Below are 13,161 nucleotides of genomic sequence, written 5' to 3'. Positions count from 1 at the left end.
AAGATGAACCATATGTATGTAAAGGTCTTAAGGGAGATTCATTTAAGAATGAAATCTTCTCCTCTAATATTTTCTCAATTTTAGACTTCATTTCTATCATATTCTTAGAGAGATGAAGGTAAGAAAGATCATTTGTCTCTTCTAGTTATTTGTATTGAGCATATAGATCTTGAAACACTTTAGTGGCATAGAGGATATCATTATCATCTAGCTTTGGTTGAGGTTTGTTAACACATGGTTTGAATGGCATAGTAGTAGATAGATAACCAAGCATGAAGGAGACTAGAGGAAGCTAAGAAGGTGACACAAGATAACTTGATGTCCAAACTAGAGAGGTAGAGTGTTCACTTGCCAAAATAGTAAAGATAGAGTAAAGTGACTTATGAAGAAAGTATCCAAGAAACTTACAACACTAGTGACTCAATTCAAGATCTAGGAAAGAAGCCAAATAGCCAAGTAGATAGAGAAAGTAGGGTGACAAGTGAACAATTTTCCCAACATAAGAGTATAGTCAAGAAATCAAGGTAACCATTTAAGCAAAAAGATAACTAACAAGCAGACATAGACCATGAAGATAGAAAGATCAAGAGCAATAAGACCAAAGAGTCACTTTAAGCATGTTCAAACACTAGAGATATAGAAGAGAAAAATCAAATGATGAGACTCCCCTTAGCAAGAAATACAAGAAAAATGTTAAGACTTGATGCTTTGTCTGAGTTGCCAAAGTTTGACAATAGTTGATAGCATAGCAAATTTGATGTTCAAAAGAAATTTCTTTCCAAGCAAGATAGTGACACATGGAGTAGTCTTAAAACAATAAAGTAAGGGACAAGGCAACCTTGCATGATACAAGCATATTTGAGGTATTAAAGAAAGCCCTAGAACTATCCTAATGTGTATGTTCAAAAGATTTCTATTGGTCTAACACATTCGAGAACACATCAAGAAATATTTACCTAAAAGTCATGGTTCATTACTCGACAACTTGGCCCATGCTTGATGCTGCTTCACCTCACACCAAGTGGTTTCCCACAAGAGATATTGGATTTTCCATGGAAGTGCCATAAGCACAACCAAGGGAATACAGGTCTCTTGCACCCAAGTAAGGTACACCGCACCTTGCGGAGGGTAACAAACCCCATGGTTATAAGAGCACTTTAAGTGTTCTTGCCTAGTGATCTCCTCATAGTCAAAATCCCATAAGTGATCACACTAAGCAAAGAAAAACACTATTTCTACCAAATTTTTGTATCCTTGATAGCCTTGAGTTTTATATTGGGTTGGAAGAGTTGGGTATTATCTTGTCCTCACTTGAGTCATCCCTCTTAGGTTGTTCAAGAGCAGGCCCTCTAAGGGATTCTAACTAAGACAAAATGGATCCACTTTCAAGAGTCAAGATTTATGATTCACTAAAAATGTGGAGAGAATAATCTCTTATCTTGATTATTTCCCCCAAACATGTCAAAAATCTTCAATTAATCATCTTGCTCTCTAAATCCAAAGGTGAGTCAAGATTTATGATTCACCACATGGGTGAAGAGCATACTCTCCTATCACCAAAGAACCTCAATGAAAAGTTTAATGTACCTATGGAATGAAAGAAAATAGTAGAGTGTCACACATGGAATAAAATAAATACAAGAAATTTTGGTTTTATATGCTTTGGGCAGCCCCTGCAAACAAGTGTTAGTAGCCCTTGCACATTTGAAGCTTTGACATGCATTCTTTTTAGCAATGAAATGAGAAACTCCCTACAAATAAACCAAGGTTAGGGTATAAAAACCAAGTAATACCTATAACATAAAGTGGTTAGTTGCCTCAAAAATTCAAATTATCTTCCAACCAAGTGTATGCAAAGAAAGTGCAAGCTAATCACAAATGCTCTCACTTTTATTCTTTGATTTTGACATAATCAACAAGATTGGAATTTTTTGCTATGATTTCAGATCCAAAAATAGAAATAAAAAGAAGAGGCCCTTACTGAACACTAGAGATATTTCCAAAAATGTGAGAAATTCAAAAAAAAATCTTCATTTGTGTCCTAGGGACCCATTTTTTCAAAATAGACTAGATTTATCAAATCGAGGTTTTTAGGCCTAATATTAGTTCAAAAGTCAAAACACAAAGAACTAACCCCTTTTAGAATTTAGAGACCTTTTCAAAAATTTAGAGGGTTATGAAAAAATCTTTGTTTGGTGACCAAAAATTATTTTTTATGAAAAAAAAAGAAAAATTCATAACAAACACAAATCAACTCAAAACAATCTGCCAATTGGTTTGAGATATTTGTGATGCATACCCCACCTAAAAAAGAAAATTTAGATCCAAAATCAAAGTGGTTTGGAAGATATGCTCAAATATTTTTGCTAAGGTTTTGGCTTTCAAACAAATCTGCACAAGGCTTATCCTTAAAACCAAAGTAAGAAACCTACAAAACCACTTGATTAAATCCAAGAACTTGCTGTAAAAAAATCAGAAATGATAATGTAACCAAAATAAAATCAATAAAATGGAGCTAGAAACTTGGTTCTAGCCCCACGATGGGTGCCAAAAAATGTACACACAAAAGGTGTCATATTCTAAACCCTTCTATCCAAGGGATTCCATTAGTTTAGAATGCTTAGATACTGACTTAGAGCTCCTATCCACAAAGTGCAAGAGAGTATATTTCAAGCATTAGAAGGTTGTTAGTTGAGCCTTAGAAATACACTTCTTGCTAGTAAACCATGCAATGGGAGGTTCCAAAGATAAGATACAAGAATAAAAATGCCCACAAGAAGTTCCTCAATGATGCAATGCAAGATGGAAGTTAAGGTAGAATGAGAATGCAAAATGTAGCTATTCTAAGAAATATGCAAGTGTTACAAATCCCACTATTATGCTATGTGATTTGAACTATTGCAAAGAAACTACATTAACATGGAACTATACTAAAAATTCCATATGATCTTATGCTAAATGTGATGGAATGAGAGAATGAAGACAAGAAATGGAAGTTTTCCTCAAAGCTCCAAAGAAACCTTTAGCATAACAATATTCAAATTGTGGATGGATCCTTTGAGGAGGAAAGCTCTCTCCCTTTTAAAGTTGTATGGATGGTAGAGATCAAGGTGAAGATGATGGATGATCAAAGGTGGAGTTTGAAAAGAGGAGTGACCCATGTACACATACAAGTCAACCAATAGAATATAAGTTGACTTGTTATATAAGACAAAAGTTACAAAGCCTTTTCTTTTAATTTGAAAATTAGAAAAGGACTTTATGTGTGCACTTAAAGTGGGTTAGAAGAATGGGGTCTTTTATTTAATTAAAAGGGGACATGTTCTTTTAATCAAATAGTGAACTAAGGATAGCATAGCCAAACTATAGGTTATAATAAAATTAATTAATTATTAGCAATTTGGTCTAGGTAAATGATTAATTAAATTAACCAAAATGTTGAGAAGGGGCTAATAGTCTAGATGACCATTTTTAGGTGATTACAACAACCACCCTTCTAAGTTTTTCTTGAGATAACATATAATGGAGATCCTTCGAGTGCGTTATCCATGATACTTCCACAAGTTTTGATGATATAAGATGTTTGATGCTAATATGCTTGTAAGGTAAAAAGCATTGGAGACATGGAAATTATATATATATATATATATATATATATATATATATATATATATATAACTATGCATTAATGGAGTTTTGAAGGATGAGTATGAAATAATTGAGAGAAAAGGGTTAACCCATGCCCTAGATTTTCCAAATGTATTCAAAACATAGTGGATTAAGATAGTACTCAATAGAATACATGATCACTCCATATGGTTGGAAAATGACCCTATTAAGATCAAAAAATAGATCATTCACTGAGTAATAGGGCATCCTAGCCTTGATAGACCTAAGACAATGAGGAGTGATGCTAAGGAAGTAATTGAGAGGAATACATGGGAAATATGGAATAAAAGGGGAATGACTATAGATACAATTGTTGATCCCTTAATTGCATTTGTAGTGAGAATAATTACTCACAAACTCTTTCAATCTAGTAGATTAAATAATGTTTCTTGCATGAAAGTGTACTTAGGCTACAAGATAGTGAAAAATGACAACTCTTATAACCTTGTCAAGTTACAAATCCAACAACTATAAAAAAATTTGGAGGCCATAGGAAAAACAAAGAGTGTGCAATGCAAATTTGGTTTATTTCTAGTTTGTATATTCTTTTATGTGTAGAACACATTTCCTACATTTGGGAAAGTTGCTTGGAAGACCAATAGGTCTATTGCAATGTAGATTAGAGAGTTCATAGAGAAAATTGGGGATAACTTTGAATGAATAATGACTAGTTATCTTGAGGTCTTCAAGAAATCTATGAAAGAAAGATTGAGGATTCTAGTATCACTAGTGGAGAAGTACTATAATGATGTTTTCTTTCTAGTTGATGTGGATCATACTTATGTGCAAGAAGCTATTCCAAGGGTTAGATGGTCTAGGGCTCTACCTTAGGAAATCACTATAGACAAGGCATCTGCAACCATCATAGCACTACTAGCAGAGGAGATAAACAAATTTTAACCCCATTTGGTAACTATGAAGAAGTAAAGTCAAGAATCAGAACTAACTTGAAGACTAATTCTATGATAAGAAATAAGAACAAGATTGTTAAGAAATTAAAAGAAATATTTGGGGAAGGGGGAAAAGAGGAAGAAGAAGAAGAGGAAGAACTAGCCTGAGCCCCACTAGCACTTACACAAGGTTAGCGAGAGGACCAAGTAGAGGAAGTAGAAGAACATGATGAAGGTGTTGAGGGCAAAGAAGTCGAGGAAGCACCTAAACAAAAAGAAAAGAAGAAGATGAAATCAAAGGAGCCAACAGTAACTAAACCTAAGAAAGTTGTGAAACCCACACAACAAAAGCTAGCAGTACCTACTACCAAGGCTAGCACAAGGGAAACAACACAAAAGAAACAAGAAATTGAAAAGCCTAAAGGTAAAAGAGCTATTATAGCTACAAAGGAGGATGACCCTAAGAAGAGACCATGGAGAAAGTATGTTGCTCCAGTTGACTCAAATGAGGAGAGGACCAAATTAGATGACAATAGTCAATTTCAAGTGGTACATGTCCATTTTTCTGACAATAAAATAATTTTGATTCTCTTCTGGCAAGAACACTAGATTTATTTCTAACAAATAAAGTACATTCCTTGATAATTCACGACTCTTATGAACTTTACTTCCTTCATAAATTAAAGAGGAAATTATAGTTTCTATGCTAGGATTCATTTTTTTCAAAGTGAAAATAATATGATCAATGCTTAAAGGCATGTTATTAAGTAGGATTTCTTTGGCATCATCATCATCAATGTTAAAGTTCACACCTGCAAGTTGATTAAGAAGTGAACAAAAAGTACTTATATGTTGAACAATATTATCACCTTCATTCATCTTCAACCTAAATAACTTTTTTTTTATGGACAGTTTTGCACTAGAAGCCTATGAACCAAACAATATGTTAAGCATGTCTTATATTTATTTTGAATTATTTGACATATTAATATGAGGAGATATGCATCTGATAGACCAAGTCCAATCAATGTGGAGGCCCTACGATCTTTAGCCATCCACTTTTTTATTTCATCTAGTTCTAGGGGTTTTTGAATAGTTCCATTAACAATGTCCCATGGATCTTTTTCAATCAAAAGAAATTGTATCTTAATTTTCCATGTGTAAAAACTTAGGCCCTTCAAATTTAGGAATTGTAGTTAATATATGGTTTAGCAAACAACACTGTAAAATAATAAGTAAATAAAATTTGAGTGATGTGTGTAATTTGCAACTGATTTCTATTTTAGTCCTGATAAAAAAAAAGTCATGGCATATTCACAGACTCATAGACTGGAAAACAAAACATCTTCATAATAAATATCAAACCTCTCTTCAATAAATTTAATTGTAAGAGATCTCATATGTAGAAGTTAGGTTCAGGTCATCCAAAATCCATCAAAAGAACTTTGCTACACCTTGATCAACCTACAGCCAAATGAAAGTGCTAAAGTATAAAAAAGATTGATTTTATTGATTCAAATTTTCATTGGATACATTTAGGTACAATTGAGTGATTCACATTGATATCTGAACAAATTTATATAACTTTATTTTCCCTTTAAAAACTACTTATGGGAATCACTTCCCAACAACTAAATATCTAACTTATTTATTTATATAATCTAAACTTAGAAACTAACCTAATTAATGTAATGAGTCCAAAAATCTTGTGTTGTATTTTCCTAGCTGATAAAGAGGAATTTAAAAAATCTAAGACATGGGTATTGTCGAGAACTGGCCATATTACATTCTTTTGTGGTAGAATCCTTGAAATGGAAGGAGTAAAAATATTTTAAAAGATTATTTTTAAGAGAACATATTTTGATTTCTTACTAGGGATGAGATTCTATATGCAATAGGTTTTGTTTGAACCACATTATACCACCAAATGTTTCTTTAAAATGCGATGTTGTGAGGCCTCGCCCCGAACCATCCTAGCATCGATGATACATTATTATTTTGATACTCATGGCTCGATATGTCTGAACATTATTATGTTATTTTATGTTGTGTGATGCTTTACTTTAGTTATTTGATTTCATCATTTAATGCTTTATGAACATGTGTAATGATGAAGTAAATGAATGCAAAACTAACACTTTGATTATGCAAGTCTAATGGTCAAAAATATGAGTAGAATTAGATAAACAATTGATTATTAGAAAATGGATGCTTTAATTTATATGATTTTTCAAATACGTAATTTACATAATGCATGTGATTTTTGAATCTACTGATGTGTGCAATGAGTGTGCAGGAAATTTAGCCGGGAAAACTCAATGGAAAGACGAAACTAAACCACTTATTAATTTTGTGCTATCTTTGTATTGTAATTCTTTAAAGGTTTTTATTTGGTCTTATTATTCTCCTAGCTTTTGTTGGATTCTATTAAGTCTCTAAGGCCTAAAAATATTAAATTTAAGTACCCTATGGGTAAGGATGTGGGTGGGGATTACTTTCCAACCTTTTAGCCTCCTTGATTGACTTTTAGGGTCACTCAAAAACCCTACTTTTGGTTGATTGCAAAAATTAATTATCTCCTTACTTGAGTTGGTGACCCAAAACTCCATCTTGAGGTTACTGGAAGTCTAGTTGAGTTAAGGACCATACTTAGAGGCATTTTGGAGTAGTTTTAGGGTTGTCACCCAATCTCTAGTTTTAGAGAAAGTTTGAAGATTGAAGGAAGAAAAGGGAAAAACTCTTCTCAACTTACCATCTTACCATAACATTTTGTGAAGGTAGGAGTTCTTCACTCTATTGGAATTGTTATTCATTTTTTTCATGCTTGAATCTTGCATAAGGCATTGGGTTGTTCTTTGTTTTTGCTTGCTTGTGTGTTGAGATTGATTTGGAGGGATTTTAACTTGTTTCTTGATGTATTCTTCTGCTTGTCTTGATGTTTTGTGTTTTGAGGGGATTTCATGGGGATTGTTTTGGCACCACTCACCCTTGGATAAGGAAGAAGTGGCCATGTATGGGGGAAGGGCCTTAGTTGGATCTCAATAGTGTAGAGTCTCCTCTCATGGTGAGAGGAGGGAAAGAGGGTAGGGTGTATGGGCTCCTACTTGTCATCTCATACCTTGTATAAAAGTTTTGAATTCTTGAAGAAGGGAAAAATGAATACCCTTGTTATATTGGCTCCGAAAGGGTATTTATAGAATAATGGAAGTTCTTGAATGTTGGCCCTGAAAGGGCTATGTTATGGTATGGTGATTGACATCTCCTACTGAGAAAATCCACCTCCCCCCCTATTTTGGTTCATTTTTTAACCGATTGTGCAAAATCGGTTTGGGAATGCATGTTGAATTGTTCATCTTATTGTGTTGTTTTACCTCCATGTTGGTTCTTGTCTCTCCCATGGTTCCCTTGATGCATTGAAGACTTTGGTAAAGATCTCTTGTGAAAGCCCTTGAAGAGAATTCAATTGAATTGTAATATTTATAAAATTGTATTTTAAACTTTGATGTATTGGCAAAGACATCAGGTTTTCTTACTGGTTCTTTCCCAATTGGAGCCTTGAACCAAGATGAATAATAGAGAGAAAAAAAAGATTATGGAAACCTTCTTGCATTTCTTTCATGTGATTTCAAATTTTGCATATGTATGTGAGAAATAGAATGATAGATAATGTCTTTGAATTATGAACTTTCAAGTTTTCAATTATGTTAATGAAAAGCAATTTGATATGTTGAAGTTTCCAATTTGATGTTTAAGTATTAAGAGAAAATAAAAATCCTACATTGTGATCACAAAGTTGTCTCTCTCCTTGTTAAGTTTCATAATTGACAAAATCAAGTTGATCAAGAATTATGCATCACCTTGAATTCCGCAAAAAAAAAAGAGAGAACACACACCTAGAATATATGATGATTGATAAAACATGAATTATAGGAGAAAAGAAAAGTATAATCCTATGAACATCCTTGGATTAGTATATGGTTCATAGGAAATATATGTTGTCATTAGGCTAGAATGCACTCTTGATATAAAAATATATATGGCAAGAAGCAAGTTATATCATCACTTAGAAAATTGGCTTCAAAATAAAAATGTGCATCTCTAGGAGTGAAAAACCTCTTTGGAAAATGTATGGGGAAAATTTTAATTCCTCCCCGAGTCACAGAGAATATTCTCTAAATTATTTCCTTTTGAATATTTAAAAAAAAAATCTTTTGTCAACTTTTTAAACTATATGAATTAAATAAATTCAAAAATTTATACAATTTAAACTTTTACAAATATTGGTTACCAACTTTACTTTTTGTAATAACTCCCCCCCTACTTGCTCCTGGTGCCATTTTTATTGAAGGGACATGCTTTTGTTTATATATATATATATATATATATATATATATATATATATATATATATATATATATATATATATATATATATATATATATGTATATATATGTATATGTATATGTATATGTATATGTATATGTATATGTATATGTATATGTATATACATATACATATACATATACATATACATATACATATACATATACATATATATGTATGTATATGTATATGTATGTGTATGTGTATGTGTATGTGTATGTGTATGTGTATGTGTATATGTATATGTATATATATATATATACATATCCATATACATATACATATACATATAGACATATACATATACATATACACATACACATACACATACATATACATATACATATACATACATATACATATACATATACATATACATATACATATATATATATATATATCTATACATATACATATACATATATATACATATATATATATACATATGTATATATGTATATATATGTATATATGTATATACATATATACATATATATACATATATACATACATATATACATATATACATGTATACATGTATATATGTATATATGTATATATGTATATATATAACTAGGCAATGGTTAAATGTTCTTGCACTTGCCCATTTTGATTTGAACTAGGCAGCTCACATGGCGCAGGGGAATGCTTGATTCAAACTTTGCTTACCCACCTTTTGTTTTTTTCTTTCACTCCCTATTTGGAGGCTAGGTGTGGACCCCACCAACCCTACCATGTCATTTACTAGGCTAAGAACACATTGACCTTGTTACCATGAGGAAGAGCAAGGTAAGTGTTTTTAAAAAATATAAACTTTAATACTCACCCACCAATCCTCTTCCCCATATGCGCTTGGGGACTTGTTGATCATCACTCACGTAAGGTGGGGAGGGTAGACCTGCGTTGATAGGTCTGGGGCAGTGTGAAGCTGCATGGAGAGCCATGGAAAGCTTGGTGGGGAAGCCAAGTGGTGGCTAGGCCACTTGGCTAGGTAGGTATGTAGGTTAATTTTAGGGATGATGAGTAGTTTGCAGTCTAGGTTAGTAGTAGGGATATTTTGTTAAGTTGAATTTTATTGTTAGTTTTAGTTTAGACTAACATTAATTTAGAATTTAGATTAGTAGATACTTTGTGTTATTAGAAAGTAGAATAATATTTTTAAGATAGAATAGGATTTGTTATTATTTTAAATGTGGCTTTTGCTTAGTGTTAGTATTTTAGGAACTTGATTATAAGCTAATTTAATTGTTATACTATCTTAATTATTACTTGTTCTTTATTAATTTTAGATAATTTTATTAATAGTTTAAATAAGATTAGCTTTTAATTGTTATTAGGTTAGTGACTTAGTTAATTGGTTATTTATTAGTTCTAATTTAAAAGTTTTAACTTGAAATTAGAATATTTTAATTAAAATAATTTTGGTGTTCCATTAACTAGTTTTATACTATTGTGAGTTCAAGTAGGCTAATCTCAATAATTGCATTTTAATGTTGGGCATACATTTTATAATAGATTTGAATAAAGTTTAGATTTACTTAACAATTGATTTGAAATAAGTCTAGTCTTCAATTTAAATTGTATATGATAGGTTAGTAAATTAGATTGATATAAGTGTGTTAGAGAAGATTTTAAAGTTAGTTTAAACTTGAGAATTAAAGTTTAAAAACATAGTTAGCATGCATGGAATAGTTGGATTTAAATTGATCTTCTAAAGTATCATATTCTCTTAATGTTAAATGATTAAAATCGTAATGATGTTCAAAATATCAAGTAAATGAAAGGAACTAGTTAATTAGATCATTTTAGGGTTAGTGGTATATTACTCGTAATTAAATTGTATCTAAACAAGATTATGCAATTAAGAGAGAGATGTCATTCTATTAGCATGTTAGTTTAAAAGTATCGATAGATGTTGTATTATGTCTAATGTCATAAATTTAATGATTTATTCATCCTCAAGATTTTAAACTTAAGATGTTATGCAAAGAACCTATACTTTAACTGTGAGTTAAATGCATCAAAATTAGATACTTTTAATTATTAATTTCAAAAAAAAAATTGTTGTGTGTTTTGCCCATATATTTTGGGCATGACAGATGTAGGGGCACAATTATATATTTTAATTCAATATGGTTAGATGCTAGTCATAAGATTCATAAATTATAAATGTGCAATATTCAAAAAATCCTATTTTGTAATGTTGCACTAAAAATCAAAATGAATATTATGGAATTTGAAAGGACGTGTAATTTAAAAGCTTTGTAATTGCCCAAATTCATTATAAAGGGCCATGATCGATCATGACAAAATACATATACAATAGAGTTTGGATTAAATGCATATTCATGTTTTTCTCTAGCTGTCAAAAGCCACATGATTTGTTTTCTTGTTTTCTTGGAGAAATTAAAGTTGGTTTTTACTTCTTTCTATTTGTTCTCCTCTGAGTATCAAATATGAAGCATGTTAAGACTATTTCTCTCTACATTATTTGTCATGACTCTTTGACATCCATATTGTGTACTTTTGGTTATTGAATTGATTTGGATTCAATTAAATAGTCACACCACTTGCACTATCAAGTTACATTTGGTGTCATTCTTGTTATGGATTTCCATGATATTAGTTTTGCAAGATAATTGACAATAAATTTAATACCTATTTCTAATAATCAGTTATACAAGAGGTTGAAATCATCTAGATTCCAATTTGATTTGATTGAGTCCTATTATTTATTGGTTTTGTAGTTCATGTTGATATTAGGATTGGGTAAAGTTAAATGTCATATTATTTTGTTTCCATCATGGTTCAAAATGATATGGTCTCAGTTTGGAATTAAATGGCATTGATGATTTATGAGACTAGTTCATAAACTATGAAATCCAGTTTTGTTTGTGAATGGAATCCTGATTAAGGGAATGGTTTGGTTGAAGATGTTATTCAACTTTTGATTATATTCATTGTTATTCTTTATTCTTTGGAACAAGATTCCAAGAGTTGATTTGGGAAAATCGTTCAACTTCTAATTATATTCATTATTCTTCTTTATTGGTTGGAATAAGATTCCAAGAGTCAATTTGGAAAAATAAAATTTGTTTTATAAATATAGATTTACAAGTCATGTTATAATTATAGCTCTTAATGTTTTCAAAATCAGTTTAAGTGGATCAAGGAACTATTGCATCCAACTACCAATAGTTTTGTTTGGTGTTGTCATGGGATACATGTTGATTCCCTATTTTGATTGTTTAAATAAGAAGTCAATATTTTCTCTATAAATAATTTGGTTGGAAACCTCTTATAATCAATGGATGGTTGCAAATGCATCATGTGGGATTTTCAAATGTATAACTAAGTGGAAATATGTGTGTGTGTGTGTGTGTTGTGTGTGTGTGTGTGTGTGTGTGTAGGATTGATCAATACAAGAATAATTGGATAATATGTTATTGTGATTCTATACATGTAGATTGAATATGCAGATTATAAGTTGTTAGCTCTTTGTTTTAAGAAGACTCAAGGTTGGATGTATTGAGCAATGTTCAATTTTCCTCTTTTAATTATCCATTTTGATAGTTTAATTTGTAGATTAAGTTTCATCTTTCCTTTCTTACATCAAAATGTCAAAATAAATGATTAAAAAAATTGAATCAATTTGAAAGATGACTACATATCAAATAGTAGTGATCTTTTAAGGCGACAATGTGATTATTGCATGGAGGGAAGATTAACTCTAATGTCTTGAAGGATTAGAAACATATACATCTAAAGGAGGTTCAACAAATAAAAAATTCAATGATACAAGGTGTGGACACAAAAAAAAGATCGAATAACATGAAATATTGAGTTTACATAGTTTCTTGAAGTTCAATTTACAAAAAAAATGTTATTCATTCAATCGCCACAAAAAAGATGTATTAGAAAATAGAAAGATTCTTTATGCAAATAGTGTCCCATATAACATATTTGGGAACACAATCTGGTGTAAATATTTGTGATTGCTTGATTTATATTGAAGTATAGTTATTAGTGGGCATTAAAAAATTTTAGATATAGCAGGAAGAGGTTTGTTTAGAGGAGATACTAATGAATCACGGATTCATCTTTTTATATAACATATTTAAATCAAGGGACCAATACATCACAAACAAACATAGATGCTTTATTTCAGCCTTGTAACTAGATCAAAAGGATAACAAAAAATGAGACAAATTCTTCATCC

This window comes from Cupressus sempervirens, chromosome 4 (genome assembly GCF_028749045.1).
Source record: "Cupressus sempervirens isolate cs-2001-9-10 chromosome 4, ASM2874904v1, whole genome shotgun sequence".
Lineage (NCBI taxonomy): Eukaryota > Viridiplantae > Streptophyta > Pinopsida > Cupressales > Cupressaceae > Cupressus > Cupressus sempervirens.
Note: the sequence above shows the minus strand (reverse complement) of the source record.